This window comes from Triticum aestivum, chromosome 3A, assembly GCF_018294505.1.
Source record: "Triticum aestivum cultivar Chinese Spring chromosome 3A, IWGSC CS RefSeq v2.1, whole genome shotgun sequence".
NCBI classification, from domain to species: Eukaryota; Viridiplantae; Streptophyta; class Magnoliopsida; order Poales; family Poaceae; genus Triticum; species Triticum aestivum.
The window spans coordinates 514,237,796-514,254,681 of NC_057800.1; positions in this window are offsets into that span (position 1 = coordinate 514,237,796).

Consider the following 16,886-nt stretch of genomic DNA (forward strand, 5'->3'; position numbering starts at 1 on the left):
AACTCCCAGCTGAGTCAAGTGGTTATGCAACCCAGACATTTTGAGTATGTGCTCACTGACAGAACTATTTTCCTCCATCTTACAGCTGAAGAACTTGTCGGAGACTTCATATCTCTCGACCCAGGCATGAGCTTGGAAAACTACTTTCAGCTCTTCGAACATCTCATATGCTCCGTGTCGCTCAAAACGCTTTTGGAGCCCCGGTTCTAAGTTGTAAAGCATGCCGCACTGAACGAGGGAGTAATCATCAGCACGTGTCTGCCAAGCGTTCATAACGTCTTGGTTCTGTGGGACGGGTGCGTCACCTAGCGGTGCTTCTAGGACATAATCTTTCTTGGCAGCTATGAGGATGATCCTCAGGTTCCGGACCCAGTCCATATAGTTGCTACCATCGTCTTTCAGCTTGGTTTTCTCTAGGAACGCATTGAAGTTGAGGACAACGTGGGACATTTGATCTACAAGACATATTGTAAAGATTTTAGACTAAGTTCATGATAATTGAGTTCATCTAATCAAATTATTCAATGAACTCCCACTCAGATAGACATCCCTCCAGTCATCTAAGTATAACATGATCCGAGTTAACTAGGCCGTGTCCGATCATCACGTGAGACGGACTAGTCAACATCGGTGAACATCTTCATGTTGATCGTATCTTCTATATGACTCATGCTCGACCTTTCGGTCTTCTGTGTTCCGAGGCCATGTCTGTACATGCTAGGCTCGTCAAGTCAACCTAAGTGTATCGCGTGTGTAAATCTGGCTTACACCCGTTGTATTCGAACGTTAGAATCTATCACACCCGATCATCACGTGGTGCTTCGAAACAACGAACCTTCGCAATGGTGCACAGTTAGGGGGAACACTTTCTTGAAAATATTTCGAGGGATCATCTTATTTAAGCTACCGTTGTTCTAAGAAAATAAGATGTAAAACATGATAAACATCACATGCAATCAAATAGTGACATGATATGGCCAATATCATTTGCTCCTTTGATCTCCATCTTTGGGGCTCCATGATCATCGTTGTCACCGGCATGACACTATGATCTCCATCATCATGATCTCCATCATCGTGTCTTCTTGAAGTTGTCTCGTCATCTATTACTTCTACTACTATGGCTAACGCTTTAGCAATAAAGTAAAGTAATTACATGACGTTTATGTTGACACGCAGGTCATAAATAAATAAAGACAACTCCTATGGCTCCTGCCGGTTGTCATACTCATCGACATGCAAGTCGTGATTCCTATTACAAGAACATGATCAATCTCATACATCACATATATCATTCATCATTCATCACAACCTTTGGCCATATCACATCACAAAATACTTGCTGCAAAAACAAGTTAGACGTCCTCTAATTGTTGTTGCAAGTTTTTATGTGGCTGCTATAGGTTTCTAGCAAGAACGTTTCTTACCTACGTGAATTGCCAATTTCTATTTACCCTTCATAAGGACCCTGTTCATCGAATCCGATCCGACTAAAGTGGGAGAGACAGACACCCGCCAGCCACCTTATGCAACTAGTGCATGTCAGTCGGTGGAACCGGTCTCACGTAAGCGTACGTGTAAGGTTGGTCCGGGCTGCTTCATCCCACGATGCCGCCGAATCAAGATAAGACTAGTAACGGCAAGCAAATTGACAATATCGATGCCCACAACTACTTTGTGTTCTACTCGTGCATAGTAACTACGCATAGACCTAGCTCATGATGCCACTGTTGGGGAACGTTGCAGAAAACAAAAAAAATTCCTACGTTTCACCAAGATCAATCTATGGAGTCAACTAGCAACGAGAGGAGAGTTCATCTACATACCCTTGTAGATCGCGAGCGGAAGCGTTCAAGAGAACGGGGATGATGGAGTCGTACTCGCCGTGATCCAAATCACCGATGACCAAGTGCCGAACGGACGGCACCTCCGCGTTCAACAGATGTACGGAGCAGATGACGTCTCCTCCTTCTTGATCCAGCAAGGGGAAAGGAGAGGTTGATGAAGATCCAGCAGCACGACAGCGTGGTGGTGGATGCAGCAGTGATCGCAGCAGGGCTTCGCCGAGCTTCTGCAAGAGGGAGAGGTGTAGCAGGGAGAGGGAGGCGCCAAGGCTTGGGGTGCGGCTGCCCTCCCTCCCTCCTCCTTTATATAGGCCCCCTGGGGGGCGTCGGCCCTGGAGATGGGATCTCCCAAGGGGGCAGCGGCCAAGGGGTGGAGTGCCCCCCAAGGCAAGTGGAGGCGCCCCCCACCCTAGGGTTTCCAACCCTAGGCGCAGGGGGGCCCAAGGGGGGGGGGGGGCGCACCAGCCCACTATGGGCTGGTTCCCCTCCCCACTTCAGCCCATGGGGCCCTCCAGGATGGGTGGCCCCACCCGGTGGACCCCCGGGACCCATCCGGTGGTCCCGGTACAATACCGGTGACCCCGAATCTTTCCCGATGGCCTAAATTACACTTCCTATATATATAATTCTTCACCTCCGGACCATTTCGGAACTCCTCGTGACATCCATGATCTCATCCGGGACTCCGAACAACTTTCGGATTACTGCATACTCATATCTCTACAACCCTAGCATCACCGAACCTTAAGTGTGTAGACCCTACGGGTTTGGGAGACAAGCAGACATGACCGAGACGACTCTCCGGTCAATAACCAACAGCGGGATCTGGATACCCATGTTGGCCCCCACATGCTCCTCGATGATCTCATCGGATGAACCACGATGTCGAGGACTTAAACAATCCCATATTCAATTCCCTTTGTTAATCGGTACGTTACTTGCCCGAGACTCGATCGTCGGTATCCCAATACCTTGTTCAGTCTCGTTACCGGCAAGTCACTTTACTCAAACCGTAATGCATGATCCCGTGATCAAACACTTGATCACATTGAGCTCATTATGATGATGCATTACCAAGTGGGCCCAGAGATACCTCTCCGTCATACGGAGTGACAAATCCCAGTCTCGATTCGTGCCAACCCAACAGACACTTTCGGAGATACCTGTAATGTACCTTTATAGTCACCCAGTTACGTTGTGACGTTTGGCACACCCAAGGCACTCATACGGTATCCGGGAGTTGCACAATCTCATGGTCTAAGGAAATGATACTTGACATTCAGAAAAGCTACAGCAAACGAACTACACGATCTTTGTGCTATGCTTAGGTTTGGGTCTTGTCCATCACATCATTCTCCTAATGATGTGATCCCGTTATCAATGATATCCCCATGTCCATAGCCAGGAAACCATGACTATCTGTTGATCAACGAGCTAGTCAACTAGAGGCTCACTAGGGACACATTGTGGTCTATGTATTCACACATGTATTACGATTTCCGGATAATACAATTATAGCATGAATAATAGACAATATCATGAACAAGGAAATATAATAATCATTTTATTATTGCCTCTAGGGCATATTTCCAACACAAAGATCATTATGAATGTTATTTTGGACATGGCAAGTGTGCCATATGGTTTAATAATGCTTATGTGGGTGATGCTTTACTTCACAATGAGCCCTATTTATTATCACTGCGTAAAAAAGTGTATTATGTGTGTAATGTTCATGAGCATGTTTTCGCGTCGGATAAACAACAAAAGAAAACAAAGAGAACTCATGACTCATCGAAATTATGGCACTGTCGCTTGGGCCATATTTAGAAGGGGAGAATAGAAAGACTAGTTAAAAGTGAAATTCTTCCTCCATTAGAGTTCTCAGACTTAGCACAATGCATTGATTGCATTAAAGGAAAGTATGTAAAACAAATCAAAAAGGGTGCAAACTGTAGCACATGAACACTAGAAATCATTCACACTGACATTTGTGGACCATTTCCTATGAAAAGTGTTGATGGCTATGACTCGTTCATAGCATTCACAGATGATTACTCCCAATATGGTTATATTTATCCAATCAAATAAAGATCTGAAGCATTGGATAAATTTAAGATATTCAAAGCTGAAGTTGAAAATCAGCATGATAAAAGAATAAAGAGAGTGAGATCTGACCGTGGGGGAGTACTACGGCCGACACACTCCACATGGCCAAGTCCCTGGACCTTTTGCAAAGTTCTTACAGGAGACTGGCATAGTGGCCCAGTATTCAATGCCGGACGAGCCTCAGCAAAATGGAGTAGCTGAAAGGCGTAACCGTACACTTATGGCTATGGTGCGCAGCATGATGAGTTACTCCACCTTGCAATTGGAAGTATGGATGGAGGCGCTTAAAACCGCCATTCACATTCTCAATAGAGTACCAAGCAAGTCGGTGCCCAAAACACTGTATGAGCTGTCGACAGGAAGAGTACCCTCTCTACAACACTTGGGAGTCCGGGGGAGCCCATCTGAAGCAAAAGTGTTTAATCCAAATATTGCATAGTTAGATCCCAAAATAGTCAGTTGCCACTTCATTGACTATCTTGATAGATCAAAAGGTTTTCGTTTCTACTATCCAGAGAGATACACAAAGTTTGTAGAAACAAGACATGCAGTCTTCTTAGAGGACGAAATGATGAGGGGGCCATGTTAGCTCGGAAAATTGATCTTGAGGAGAAGAGGGTGCAAGCACCTAATCCAATGATTCAGGAGCCATTTTTCTCACTACTTGTTGTACCTGCATTGACAATCTCTGAGGTTGTGGTGCAAGCACCGATACGTCTCCAACGTATCTATAATTTTTGATTGTTCCATGCTATTATATTATCTGTTTTGGATGTTTAATGGGTTTTAATTTACCTTTTTATATTATTTTTGGGACTAACCTACTAACCAAAGGCCCAGTGCAAATTGCTGGGTTTTTTTGCCTATTTCAGTGCTTCATAGAAAAGAAATATCAAACGAAATCCAAACGGATGAAACCTTCAGGAGAGTTATTTTTGGAGCAAACGTGATCCAGGAGACTTGGAGTGGACGTCAAGAAAGAAGCAAGGAGGCCACGAGGCAGGAGGGCGCGCCCCCACCCTCGTGGGCCCCTCGCAGCTCATCGACGTACTTCTTTCGCCTATATATACTCGTATACCCTGAAAACATCCAGGGGAGCCACGAAACCACTTTTCCACCGCCGCAACCTTCTGTACCCGTGAGATCCCATCTGGGGACCTTTTCCGGCGATCTGCCAGAGGGGAATCGATCACGGAGGGCTTCTACATCAACACCATAGCCTCTCCGATGATGTGTGAGTAGTTTACCACAGACCTTCAGGTCCATAGTTATTAGCTAGATGACTTCTTCTCTCTCTTTGGATCTCAATACAAAATTCTCCTTGATTCTCTTGGAGATCTATTTGATGTAATTCTTTTTGCGGTGTGTTTGTTGAGATCCGATGAATTGTGGGTTTATGATCAAGATTATCTATGAATAATATTTGATTCTTCTCTGAAATCTTTTATGCATGATTTAATATCTTTGCAAGTCTCTTCGAATTATCATTTTGGTTTGGCTTACTAGATTGATCTTTCTTGCAATGGGAGAAGTGCTTAGCTTTGGGTTCAATCTTGCGGTATCCTTTCCCAGTGACAGCAGGGGCAGCAAGGCACGTATTGTATTGTTGCCATCGAGGATAAAAAGATGGGGTTTATATCATATTGCTCGAGTTTATCCCTCTACATCATGTCATCTTGCCTAATGCATTACTCTGTTCTTATGAACTTAATACTCTAGATGCATGTTGGATAGCGGTCGATGTGTAGAGTAATAGTAGTAGATGCAGAATCATTTCGGTCTACTTGTCGCGGACATGATGCCTATATACATGATCATGCCTAGATATTCTCATAAGTATTCGCTTTTCTATCAATTGCTCGACAGTAATTTGTTCACCCACCGTAGAATTTGCTATCTTGAGAGAAGCCACTAGTCAAACCTATGGCCTCCGAGTCTATCTTCCATCATATTATTTTCATATCAATTTGCTATTTCTATTACCGTTTATTTTCCAATCTTTATTTTCCAATCTATATCATAAAAATACCAAAAATATTTATCTTATTATCTCTATCAGATCTCACTTTCATAAGTGACCATGAAGGGATTGACAACCCCTTTATCATGTTGGTTGCGAGGTTCTTGTTTGTTTGTGAAGGTACTAGGTGACTTGTGTGTTACATCCTACTGGATTGATACCTTAGTTCTGAAAAACTGAGAGAAATACTTACGCTACTGTGCTGCATCACCCTTTCCTCTTCAAGGGAAAACCAATGCATGCTCAAGAGTTAGCAAGAAGGATTTCTGGCGCCGTTCCCGGGGAGGTTGCATCAAGTCAAGACATACCAAGAACCCATCACAAACTCTTACCCCTCGCATTACATTATTTTCCATTTGCCTCTTTTTTTTCCTCTCCCCCACTTCACCCTTGCCGTTTTATTCGCCCTCTTTTTCGCTCGCCTCTTTTCCGTTTGTATCTTTTCGCTTGCTTCTTGTGTATCCGTGTGTTAGATCGTTGGTTTTTCTATTATGGCTAGTCCTTCTATCATCGTTAGTACCCCATATCATGAAGTTCTTAATTTTAAACAAAGGGAGGGAGAAAATTTAAAAGATGCTTGGTAAGAATTTGCAATGCTCAGAATAGATCCACTAGGAAGCAATCCACTCCCGTTCTTCTTTGCAATTTTTATGTAGGCATCACCCCTTGGAATAGATATATTCTTGATACCATTACCGGAGGGAATTTCTTGGGTAGCCATACTTTTGATTATTATAATGATATGATAGATTTGTTTGGGCCACCACCTCTCTTGGTTAATGGAACTATTTTAACTTTGAAACATGTGATGCAAAGGCTTGAAATTATCGAAAATAAAGTTGCACTGTAGAGTTGATTGAAAATTTGGATAAAAGGATCCACAACCAGATTACCCAATATGGATCTAAGGTAGGAGTACTCTGAATTTTTTTATTTTAGAATTTTTGGGGTGACATAAGTATTCGAAACCTACATATTACTACAAACTATTCTGTTTTTCACAGATTCTGTTTTTCGTGTGTTGTTTGCTTATTTTGATGAATCTATAGGGGGGTATGAACCATAGAGAAGTTGGAATACAGTAGGTTTAACACCAATATAAATAAAGAATGAGTTAATTACATTACCTTGAAGTGGTGGTTTGTTTTCTTATACTAATGGAGCTCATGAGATTTTCTGTTGAGTTTTGTGTTGTGAAGTTTTCAAGTTTTGGGTAAAGATGTGATGGATTTTGGAATAAGGATTGGCAAGAGCCTAATCTTGGGGATGCCCAAGGCACCCAAGGTAAAATTCAAGGACAACCAAAAGCCTAAGCTTGGGGATGCCCCAGAAGGCATCCCCTCTTTCGTCTTCGTCTATCGGTAACTTTACTTGAGGCTATATTTTTATTCACCACATGATATGTGTTTTGCTTGGAGCGTCTTTTATGATTTGAGTCTTTGCTTTTTAGTTTACCACAATCACCCTTTGTTGTACACACCTTTTGGGAGAGACACACATGAATCGGAATTTATTAGAATACTCTATGTGCTTCACTTATATCTTTTGAGCTAGATAATTTTGCTCTAGTGCTTCACTTATATCTTTTTAGAGCATGGTGGTGGTTTTATTTTATGGAAATTATTAATCTCTCATGCTTCACTTATATTATTTTGAGAGTCTTTTAGAACAGCATGGTAATTTTCTTTGGCTATAAAATTAGTCCTAATATGATAGGCATCCAAGATGGGTATAATAAAAACTATCATAAAAAGTGCATTGAATACTATGAGAAGTTTGATGATGATTGTTTTGAGATATGAAGATGGTGATATTAGAGTCATGCTAGTTGAGTAGTTGTGAATTTGAGAAATACTTGTGTTAAAGTTTGTGATTCCCGTAGCATGCACGTATGGTGAACCGTTATGTGATGAAGTCGGAGCATGATTTATTTATTGATTGTCTTCCTTATGAGTGGCGGTCGGGGACGAGCGATGGTCTTTTCCTAACAATCTACCCCCTAGGAGCATGCGCGTAGTACTTTGTTTCGATAACTAATAGATTTTTGCAATAAGTATGTGAGTTCTTATGACTAATGTCGAGACGATGGACTATACGCACTCTCACCCTTCCACCATTGCTAGCCTCTCTAGTACCGCGCAACTTTCGCTGATACCGTACACCCACCTTATACCTTCCTCAAAACAGCCACCATACCTACCTATTATGGAATTTCCATAGCCATTCCGAGATATATTGCCATGCAACTTACCATCGTTCCGTTTATTATGACACGCTTCATCATTGTCATATTGCTTTGCATGATCATGTAGTTGACATCGTATTTGTGGCAAAGCCACGTTCATAATTCTTTCATACATGTCACTCTTGATTCATTACACATCCCGGTACACCGCCAGAGGCATTCACATAGGGTCATATTTTGTTCTAGTATCGAGTTGTAAGTAAATAACAGTGTGATGATCATCATTATTAGAGCATTGTCCCAAGTGAGGAATGGATGATGGAGACTATGATTCCCCCACAAGTCGGGATGAGACTCCGGACGAAAAAGAGAGAGAAATGCCATAAAAAAGAAGGCCCCAAAAAATGAGAGAAAAAGAGAGAAGGGGCAATGTTACTATCCTTTTACCACACTTGTGCTTCAAAGTAGCACCATGATCTTCATGATAGAGAGTCTCCTATGTTGTCACTTTCATATACTAGTGGGAATTTTACATTATAGAACTTGGCTTGTATATTCCAATGATGGGCTTCCTCAAAATGCCCTAGGTCTTCGTGAGCAAGCAAGTTGGATGCACACCCACTTAGTTCTTTTGTTGAGCTTTCATACACTTATAGCTCTAGTGCATCCATTGCATGGCAATCCCTACTCACTCACATTGATATCTATTGATGGGCATCTTCATAGCTCGTTGATATGCCTAGTTGATGTGAGACTATCTTATCCTTTTTGTCTTCTCCACAACCACCATTCTATTCCACCTATAGTGATATGTCCATGGCTCACGCTCATACATTGCGTGAAGATTGGAAAAGTTTTAGAACACCAAAAGTATGAACAATTGCTTGGCTTGTCATCGGGGTTGTGCATGATTTAAATACTTTGTGTGGTGAAGATAGAGCATAGCCAGACTATATGATTTTGTAGGGATAACTTTCCTTGGCCATGTTATTTTGAGAAGACATGATTGCTTTGTTAGTATGCTTGAAGTATTATTATTTTTATGTCAATATTAAAGTTTTGTCTTGAATCTTTCGGATCTAAACATTCATGCCACAATAAATAAAATTACATTGAGAATTATGCTAGGTAGCATTCCACGTCAAAAATTCTTTTTTTATCATTTACCTACTCGAGGACGAGCATGAAATAAGCTTGGGGATGCTTGATACGTCTCCAACGTATCTATAATTTTTGATTGTTCCATGCTATTATATTATCTGTTTTGGATGTTTAATGGGCTTTAATTTACCTTTTTATATTTTTTGGGACTAACATAGTAACCAAAGGCCCAGTGCAAATTGCTATTTTTTTTCCTATTTCAGTGTTTCACAGAAAAGGAATATCAAATGGAATCCAAACGGAATGAAACCTTCAGGAGAGTTATTTTTGGAACAAACGTGATCCAGGAGACTTGGACTGGACGTCAAGAAAGAAGCGAGGAGGCCACGAGGCAGGAGGGCGCGCCCAGGGGGTAGGCGCAACCCCCACCCTCGCGGGCCCCTCGCAGCTCCACCGACGTACTTTTTCCTCCTATATATACCCATATACCCCAAAAACATCCAGGAGCACCACGAAACCCTATTTCCACCGCCGCAACCTTCTGTACCCGTGAGATCCCATGTTGGGGCCTTTTCCGGCGCTCCGCCGGAGGGGGAATCAATCACGGAGGGCTTCTAGATCAACACCATAGCCTCCGATGATGTGTGAGTAGTTTACCACAGACCTTCGGGTCCATAGTTATTAGCTAGATGGCTTCTTCTCTCTCTTTGGATCTCAATACAAAGTTCTCCTCGATTCTCTTGGAGATCTATTCGATGTAATTCTTTTTGCGGTGTGTTTGTCGAGATCCAATGAATTGTGGGTTTATGATCAAGATTATCTATGAATAATATTTGATTCTTCTTTTAAATCTTTTATGCATTATTTAATATCTTTGCAAGTCTCTTCGAATTATCAGTTTGGTTTGGCCTACTAGATTGATCTTTCTTACAATGGGAGAAGTGCTTAGCTTTGGGTTCAATCTTGTGGTGTCCTTTCCCAGTGACAACAGGGGCAGCAAGGCACGTATTTTATTGTTGCCATCGAGGATAAAAATATGGGGTTTATATCATATGTCTTGAGTTTATCCCTCTACATCATGTCATCTTGCCTAATGCGTTACTCTATTCTTATGAACTTAATACTCTAGATGCATCCTGGATAGTGGTCGATGTGTGGAGTAATAGTAGTAGATGCAGAATCGTTTCAGTCTACTTGTCGCGGACGTGATGCCTATATACATGATCATGCCTAGATATTCTCATAAGTATTCACTTTTCTATCAATTGCTCGACACTAAATTTTTTCACCCACTGTAGAATTTGCTATCTTGAGAGAAGCCAGTAGTGAAACCTATGGCCCCCGGGTCTATCTTCCATCATATTATTTTCATATGCATTTGCTATTTATATTACCGTTTATTTTGCAATATTTATTTTCCAATCTATATCATAAAAATACCAAAAATATTTATCTTACTATCTCTATCAGATCTCACTTTCGTAAGTGACCGTGAAGGGATTGACAACCCCTTTATCGTGTTGGTTGCGAGGTTCTTTTTTGTTTGTGCAGGTACTAGGTGACTTGTGTTTTACCTCCTACTGGATTGATACCTTGGTTCTCAAAAACTGAGGGAAATACTTACGCTACTGTGCTGCATCACCCTTTCCTCTTCTAGGGAAAACCAACGCATGCTCAAGACGTAGTAAGCACCTATTGTAACTCCACCCATCACAACTATGGGAGAAGATCTAGAACCTGTCATTCAGGATCCGACTGAACCAGCTGTTGAGCATGAAGGGGAGGTGCAGCAGCCACTTTTAGAAGATGTGCCGGAAGGTGAGGCACAGAATGGGCCTAGGAGTGAGACCCTTAGAAGGTCTGCAAGACCCAAAAAGTCAGCTATTTCTACTGATTATAAAGTTTATAACACAGAAATAGTTCACATGGAAGGTGATCCCACTTCATATGAAGAAGCCATGAGAAGCCCTCACTCATCAAAGTGGCTGGAGGCAATGGAAAACAAGATGAAATCGATGAGTTCCAAAGATGTTTGGGACTTAGAGAATATTCCTAAAGGAGCCAAAATAGTAGGCTGTAAATGGGTCTACAGAACTAAGTATGACTCTAAAGGGATGTAGAAAAGTATAAAGCACGACTTGTGGCAAAAGGATTTACACAAAGAGAAGGGATAGATTACAATGAGACAATTTCCCCAGTCTCATGTAAGAATTCCCTCAGAATCATAATGACATTAGTTGCACATTTTGATTTAGAGTTACATCAAATGGATGTAAAGACGACATCTCTGAACGAGGATTTAAAAGAAAAGGTTTACATGAAACAATCCAAGGGTTTTATCATGGAAGGCAAGGAAGATATGGGATGCCGCCTGAAGAAATCTATTTATGGATTAAGGCAAGCCTCTAGACAGTGACATCTAAAGTTAATGAGACAATTAAAAGATTTGGATTTAAAGAGAATGTTGAGGATAACTGCATTTATGCAAAGTTTAAAAATCGGAATTATATTTTCCTAATCTTGTATGTGTGGATGATATCTTGCTTGCTGGTAGTGATGTTAGTCTACTACAAGAAACAAAGAAGTTCTTCTCCTCAAATTTTGATATAACAGATCTTGGTGAATCATTGATGACCCACAAGTATAGGGGATCTATCGTAGCCTTTTCGATAAGTAAGAGTGTCGAACCCAACAAGCAGCAGAAGGAAATGATAAGCAGTTTTCAGTAAGGTATTCTCTGCAAGCACTGAAATTATCGGTAACAGATAGTTTTGTGATAAGGTAATTTGTAACGAGTAGCAAGTAATAAAAGAAATAAGGTGCAGCAAGATGACCCAATCCTTTTTTTAGCAAAGGACAAGCCTGGACAAACTCTTATATGAAGGAAAGCGCTCCCGAGGACACATGGGAATTATCGTCAAGCTAGTTTTCATCACGATCATATGATTCGCGTTCGGTACTTTGATAATTTGATATGTTGGTGGACCGGTGCTTGGGTGGTGTCCTTACTTGGACAAGCATCCCACTTATGATTAACCCTCATTGCAAGCATCCGCAACTACTACAGAAGTATTAAGGTAAACCTAACCATAGCATGAAACATATGGATCCAAATCAGCCCCTTACGAAGCAACGCATAAACTAGGGTTTAAGCTTCTGTCACTCTAGTAACCCATCATCTACTTATTACTTCCCAATGCCTCCCTCTAGGCCCAAACAATGGTGAAGTGTCATGTAGTCGACGTTCACATGACACCACTAGAGGGATGACAACATACATCTGATACGTCTCCAACATATCTACTTTTCCAAATACTTTTGCCCTTGTTTTGGACTCTAACTTGCATGATTTAAATGGAACTAACCCGGATTGACGCTGTTTTTAGCAGAATTACCATGGTGTTATTTATGTGCAGGAGCAAACGTTCTCGGAATGACCTGAAACTTCACAGAGCCACTTTTCAGAAAATAAGAAAAATACTTGCCAAAGATGAAGGCCAGGGGGCCCACCGTCTCTCCACGAGGGTGGGGGGCGCGCCTGCCCCCCTAGGGCGCGCCCCCCTACCTCGTGGGCCCCCTATTGCATCTCCGACTCCAACTCCACCTCCATATATTGAGTTTCGATGAGAAAAAAATCAGAGAGAAGAAATCATCGCGTTTTACGATACGGAGCCGCCGCCAAGCCCTAAAACTTCTCGGGAGGGCTGATCTGGAGTCCGGTCGGGGCCCGGAGAGGGGAATTCGTCGCCATCGTCATCATTAACCATCCTCCATCACCAATTTCATGATGCTCACTGTCGTGCGTGAGTAATTCCATCGTAGGCTTGCTGGACGGTGATGGGTTGGATGGGATCTATCATGTAATCAAGTTAGTTTTGTTAGGGTTTGATCCCTAGTTTCCACTATGTTCTGAGATTGATGTTGCTATGACTTTGCTATGCTTAATGCTTGTCACTAGGGCCCGAGTGCCATGATTTCAGATTTGAACCTATTATGTTTTCATCAACATATGAGTGTTCTTGATCCTATCTTGCAAGTCTATAGTCACCTATTATGTGTTATAATCCGTTAACCCCGAAGTGACAATAATCGGGATACTTACCAGTGATGACCGTAGTTTGAGGAGTTCATGTATTCACTATGTGTTAATGCTTTGTTCTGGTTCTCTATTAAAAGGAGGCCTTAATATCCCTTAGTTTCCGTAAGGACCCCGCTGCCACAGGAGGGTAGGACAAAAGATGCCATGCAAGTTCTTTTCCATAAGCATGTATGACTATATTCGAAATAGATGCCTACATTATATCAATGAACTGGAGCTAGTTCCGTGTCACCCTAGGTTATGACTGTTACATGATGAACCGCATCCGGCATAATTCTCCATCACCGATCCATTGCCTACGAGCTTTCCATATATTGTTCTTCGCTTATTTACTTTCCCGTTGCTATTGCTATCATCACTACAAAATACCAAAAACATTACTTTTACTACTGTTACCTTTTGTTACCGTTATCACTACTATCATATTACTTTCCTACTAAACACTTTGCTGCAGATATTAAGTTTCCAGGTGTGGTTGAATTGACAACTCAGCTGCTAATACTTGAGAATATTCTTTGGCTCCCCTTGTGTCGAATCAATAAATTTGGGTTGAATACTCTACCCTCGAAAACTGTTGCGATCCCCTATACTTGTGGGTTATCAAGACTATTTTCTAGCGCCATTGCCGGGGAGCATAGCTCTATTCTTTGAGTCACTTGGGATATATATCTGCTTATCATTATGAAGAACTTGAGAGATCCAAAAACCAAGATCTATCCCTCAACTACGAGGGGAGGTAAGGAACTGTCATCTAGCTCTGCACTTGATTCACCTTCTGTTTTGAGTAAGCTTGCGACAGCTACACCGGCTTCTGCTATTCGTTCTGATAAGTCGCATGTTATTGATGATGCCACTTCTGTTATGCATGATACTTATGATGAAACTACCTCTATGCCCGATACTATTGTGCCACTTAGTGCTTTTCTTGATGAACAACTTGCTAGGGCTAGAGAAATTGAAAATATTGAATCTGATGACACTGATGAAAGTGATGATGAAGAACCACTTGCCATTCCTAAGGGTTATGTTTTTGATCAAGATGCTTCTTTAGCCATTTTAGCTTGCAGAAATAGAACTGAACTTAAAAAATTATTAGCTAAATGGAGTAAGCAATCTCTAAATGCTAGAATGAAACCTGACCCTGCTTTTTCTACTTCACCTATCTTTGTTACCGATAAGGATTATGAATTCTTTGTTGATCCTGATATAATTACTTTGGTTGAATCTGATCCTTTTCATGGTTATGAATCTGAAACTGTTGTGGCACATCTTACTAAATTAAATGATATAGCCACCCTATTCACTAAAGATGAGAGAACTCGCTACTTTTATATCCTTAAAATATTTCCGTTCTCATTAAAGGGTGATGCTAAGATATGGTTTAATTCTCTTGATCCTGGTTGTGTGCATAGTCCCCAGGATATGATTTATTACTTCTCTGCTAAATATTTCCCTGCTCATAAGAAACAAGCTGCTTTAAGGGATATATATAATTTTGTGCAAATTGAAGAAGAGAGTCTCCCACAAGCTTGGGGGAGGCTTCTCCAATTACTTAATGCTTTGCCTGATCATCCTCTTAATAAAAATGAAATACTTGATATCTTTTATAATGGACTAACTGATGCCTCCAGAGATTACCTGGATAGTTGTGCCGGTTCTGTTTTCAGGGAAATAACACCGGATGAAGCTGAAATTCTATTGAATAATATGTTAACAAATGAAAATAATTGGACACCTCCAGAGCCAATTCCCGAGCCTATTCCTAAACCAACTCCGAAGAAGAGGGGTATTCTATTTCTCAGTCCTAAAGATATGAAAGAGGCAAAGAAATCTATGAAAGAAAAGGGTATTAAAGTTGAAGATGTTAAGAATTTACCTCCTATTGAATAAATACACGGTCTTAATTTACCGCCTGTTGAAGAAACATATAATCCAAATCCTTTACCTATTGAAGAAACTCATGGTCTTGATAACCCGACACAGGTAGTAAAGGTAAATTCTCTCTATAGATATGATAAAGCTGTAATCCCATTTACGAAAATTGCTAGCCCATGCTTAGATGAGTTTGATAAATTTATGGCTAAGCAAGAAAATTTTAATGCTTATTTTGGTAGACAATTAAAATACAAATCAAATATGCTTGGACACTTGGGTGATTATATGGCTAATGTCAAAGGTGAACTTAAACTTATTAGTAAACATGCTCCCATGGTTACCACTCAAGTAGAACAAGTACTTAAAGCTCAAAATTATTTGCTCAATGAATTGAATAGTAAAGATAATGATTATGTTGTTAGAGTGGCTACTAGAACTGGTAGAATGACTCAGGAACCTTTGTATCCTGAAGGCCATCCTAAGAGAATTGAGCAAGATTCTGAGAGAAATAATATAGATGCACCGAGTCCTTCTAAAAGGAAGGAAAAGAAAAATGATAGGACTTTGCATGCTCCTAGTGATCCTATTGTTGAAACACCTGAGAATCCAAATGATATTTCTATTTCTGATGCTAAAACACAACTTGGTAATGAACCTGAAACTAGTGATAATACTAATAATAATGTTCATGATGATGCTCCACCTAGTAATGATAATGATATAGAAATTGAACCTGCTGTTGATCTTGATAACCCATAATCAAAGAATCAACGTTATGATAAGAAAGATTTTGTTGCTGGGAAACATGGTAAAGAAAGAGAACCTTGGGTTCAAAAAACCATGCCTTTTCCTCCCAAACCATCCAAGAAAACGGATGATGAGGATTTTGAGCACTTTGCTGAAATGATTAGACCTATCTTTTTACGTATGCGATTAACTGATATGCTCAAAACCAATCCTTATGCTAAGTACATGAAATATATTATTACAAATAAAAGAAAGATACGGAAGCTGAAATTTCCACCATGCTTGCTAATTATAATTTTAAGGGTGGAATACCAAAGAAACTTGGAGATCCAAGAGTACCCACTATACCATGCTCCATCAAAAGAAATTATGTTAAAACTGCTTTATGTGATCTTGGAGCCGGTGTTAGTGTTATGCCTCTCTCTTTATATCATAGACTTGATTTGAATAAGTTGACACCCGCTGAAATATCTTTGCAAATGGCTGATAAATCAACTGCTATACCTGTCGGTATTTGGGAGGATGTGCCTGTTGTAGTTGCAAATGTTACTATTTTAACGGACTTTGTTATTCTTGATATTCCCGAGGATGATAGTATGTCTATTATTCTTGGAAGACCCTTTTTGAATACTGCAGGGGCTGTTATTGATTGCACTAAAGGCAATGCCACTTTTCATGTTAATGGTAATGAGCACACGGTACACTTTTCATGTCCGAGGAAACAACCTCAAGTTCATAGAATCAACTCTATTGGAAAAATTCCATCGATTATATTTGGAGGTTTTGAATTTCCTCTTCCTACTGTCAAGAAGAAATATGGTATTCTTATTATTGGGGATGTGCATGTCCCCGTTGAGGTAACATAGTGTTATTCAAAATTTCTCCGGTTCCATGTTATTCGGAAGG